General features: G+C 35.3%; 1 pseudogene; it reads left to right on the top strand.

The window, feature by feature from the left end:
• The first annotated feature begins 1,324 nt into the window (after positions 1 to 1,324).
• On the top strand, positions 1,325 to 1,418 carry LOC128592690 (uncharacterized; annotated as a pseudogene).
• The last annotated feature ends 2,277 nt before the right edge of the window (positions 1,419 to 3,695 follow it).

Below are 3,695 nucleotides of genomic sequence, written 5' to 3'. Positions count from 1 at the left end.
ACCTATCCTCCATAATGAATAGCACAATCCTCCACAACAAAAGTAAACTCACTCAGAAACTTTTGATCAAATTCCAACTGCCACAGTGGTGAAAGAATTAAAAAAGTCCACTGCACTTTCGAAAAACTCAATACCCAAAATTTTACCAGGCTTATCAATATTTACAATTAATGTGAATGGCTTAAATTGTCCTCTAAAGAGGCACAGGTTGGCTGACTGGATACAAAAATTCAGGCCAGATATCTGCTGCATACAAGAATATCGTCTTACCTTAAAAGATAAATATAGACTAGGAGTGAAAGGATGGTCATCTGTATTTCAGGTGAATGGAAATCAGAAAAAAGCAGGTGTTTAAACCAACAGAAGATAAACTTACCATAAAAGATAAATATAGACTCGGGGTGAAGGGCTGGTCATCTATATTTCAGGCAAATGGAAATCACAAAAAAAGCTGGTGTTGCAATTTTATTTGCAGATACAATAGGCTTAATCTTTAAGGAAAGATAAGGATGGTCACTTCACATTTGTTAAGGGTAACACTCAACGTGATGAGACTTCAATTATTAACATTTATGTGCCCAAACATAACGCAACTCAATTTTTAAGAGAAACTCTGACAGACATGAGCAACTTTTTTCCTCCAGCTCCATAATATTCCTCCACCCCTTTGGCAGTGTTGGATAAGAAGCTAAGCAAAGAAATTTTAGACTTAAACATAACCATTCAACAATTGCATTTAACAGACATCTACAGAACAGTGCATCCTAACAAAACTGAATACACATTCTACTCATCAGCCCATGGAACATACTCCAAAATTGATCACATCTTAGGTCACAAGTCTAACCTCAGCAAATTTAAAAGAATAGAAATTATTCTTTGCATCTTCTCGAATCATCATGGAATAAAAGTTGAACTCAGTAACAACAGGAATCTGCATACTCATACAAAACCATGGCAGTTAAATAACCTTATGTTGACTAATAGATGGGTCATAGACGAAATTTAAAAGGAAACTACCAAATTTATTGAACAAAAAAATAATGAAGACACAAATTATCAGAACCTGTGGGTTTCCTCAAAGGCAGTCTTATGAGGAAAATTTATAGCCTTGCAAGCCTTTCTCAAGAGAACAGAAAGAGAGGGAGTTAAAAACTTTATGGGACATCTCAAGCAACTGGAAAAGGAAGAACATTCATAAGCCAAACCAAGCAGAAGAAAAGAAATAACCAAAATTAGAGCAGAATTAAATAAAATTAAAAATGACAGAATTATACAACAGATCAATAAATCAAAAAGTTGGTTTTTGAAAAGGTCAATAAAAGTGCTCGCTTCGGCAGCACATATACTAAAATTGGAATAATACAGGGTCCCTGCGCAAGAATGACACACAAATTTGTGAAGTGTTCCATATTTAAAAAGAAAGAAAGAAAGAAAGAAAGAAAGAAAGAAAGAAAGAAAGAAAGAAAGAAAGAAAGAAAGAAAGAAAGAAAGAAAGAAAGAAAGAAAGAAAGAAAAGGTCAATAAAATAGATTAACTTTTGGCTAACCTAACCAGGAAATAATGAGTAAAATCTCTAATTTAATCAATCAGAAATGGTAAAGATGAAAACACAACAGATCCTCAGAAATTAAAAAAATCCTTAATGAATATTACAAGAAACTCTATTATCAGAAATACGAAAATCTGAAGGAAATAGTCCAATACTTGGAAGAACACCACCTTCTTAGGCTTACCCAGAATCAAGTGTAAATGCTGAATAGGCCTATATCAAGTTCTGAAATAGCATCAACTATACAAAATCTCCCTAAAATAAGGGCCTGGGACCAGATGGCTTCACATCAGAATTCTAACAAACCTTTAAAGGGGAACTAGTGCCCATATTACTCAACCTTTTCCAAAATATAGAAAAATAAGACATACTTCCCAACACATTCTATGAAGCAAACATCACCTTGATCCCCAAACCAGGAAAAGATCCAGCAAAAAAGAAAAGAAAATTATAGACCAATATCACTAAGAAATATTGATGCAAAAATTGTCAACAAGATCCTAGCAAACACGATCCAGCAACACATCAAACAAATTATACACCATGACCAAGTGGGTTTTATCCCAAGGTCTCAAGGCTAGTTCAATATACATAAATGTATAAATATAATTTATCACATAAACAAATTAAGAAACAAATACCAGATGATTCTCTCAAGTAATGCAGGAAAAGCTTTTGATATTATTCAGCATCCATTCATGATCAGAACACTTAAGAAAATTGGCATAGAAGGGACATTTCTTAAACCGATAGAGGCCATCTACAGCAAACCCACAGCCAATATCGTATTGAATGGAGTAAAATTTAAATCATTTCCACTCAGATCAGGAACCAGGCAAAGTTTCCCCTTGTCTCCACTGCTTTTTAACATTGTAATAGAAGTCTTAGCCATTGCAATTAGGGAAGAAAAGGCAATCAATTGTATCCATATAGAGTCAGAAGAGGTCAAACTTTTGCTATTCACAGATGATATGATTGTGTATCTGGAAAACACTAGGGATTCTACTACAAAACTCTTAGAAGTGATCAAGGAATACAGTAGTGTCTCAGGTTATAAAATCAACACTCATTAATCTGTAGCCTTTATACATACTAACAGTAGTCAAGCTGAAAAAACAGTCAAGGACTCTATTCCATTCACAGTAGTGCCAAAGAAAATGAAATATTTGGGAGTTTACATAACAAAGGACATGAAAGATCTCTATAAAAAGAACTATGAAACTCTAAGAAAATAATAGCTCAAGATGTTAACAAATGGAAAAACATACCATGCTCATGGCTGGGAAGAATCAACATTGTTAAAATGTCCATACTACTCAAAGCAATATACTATTTTAATGCAATCCCTATTAAAGCTCCACTGTCATACTTTAAAGAGCTTGAAAAAATAATACTTAATTTTATATGGAACCAGAAAAAACCTCAAATAGCAAAGACATTACTCAGAAATAAAAACAAAGCAAGAGGAATCATATTACTAGACCTCAGACTATACTATAAATCAACAGTGATTGAAATAGCATGGTACTGGCACTAAAACAGAAGTGTGTGTATGGAACAGAATAGAGAACCAAGAGATGAACCCAGATACTTACTGTTATTTGATCTTTGACTAGCCAAATAAAAACATTCAGTGGGGGGCTGCACCTGTGGCTCAGTCGGTAAGGCGCTGGCCCCATATACCGAGGGTGGCGGGTTCAAACCCGGCCCCGGCTGAACTGCAAACCAAAAAAAAAAAAAATAGCTGGGCGTTGTGGCAGGCGCCTGTAGTCCCAGCTATTTGGGAAGCTGAGGCAAGAGAATTGCTTCAGCCCAGGAGTTGGAGGTTGCTGTGAGCTGTGTGATGCCATGACAGTCTACCGAGGTCGATAAAGTGAGACTCTGTCTCTACAAAAAAAAAAAAAAAAAACATTCAGTGGGAAAAAGACTCCCTATTTAACAAATGGCGCTGAATGAACTGGCTGCTGACCAGTAGAAGACTGAAACTGGACCTACACCTTTCACCATTAACTAAGATAGATTCACACTGGATAAAAGATTTAAACTTAAAATGTGAAACTATAAAAATACTAGAGGAGAGTACAGGGAAAACACTTGAAGAAATCAGCCTGTGTGAATATTTTATGAGGAAGACCCCCGGCAA

This window comes from Nycticebus coucang, chromosome 1, assembly GCF_027406575.1.
Source record: "Nycticebus coucang isolate mNycCou1 chromosome 1, mNycCou1.pri, whole genome shotgun sequence".
NCBI lineage: Eukaryota > Metazoa > Chordata > Mammalia > Primates > Lorisidae > Nycticebus > Nycticebus coucang.
Note: the sequence above shows the minus strand (reverse complement) of the source record. Positions and strands in the feature narration are given on the sequence as shown.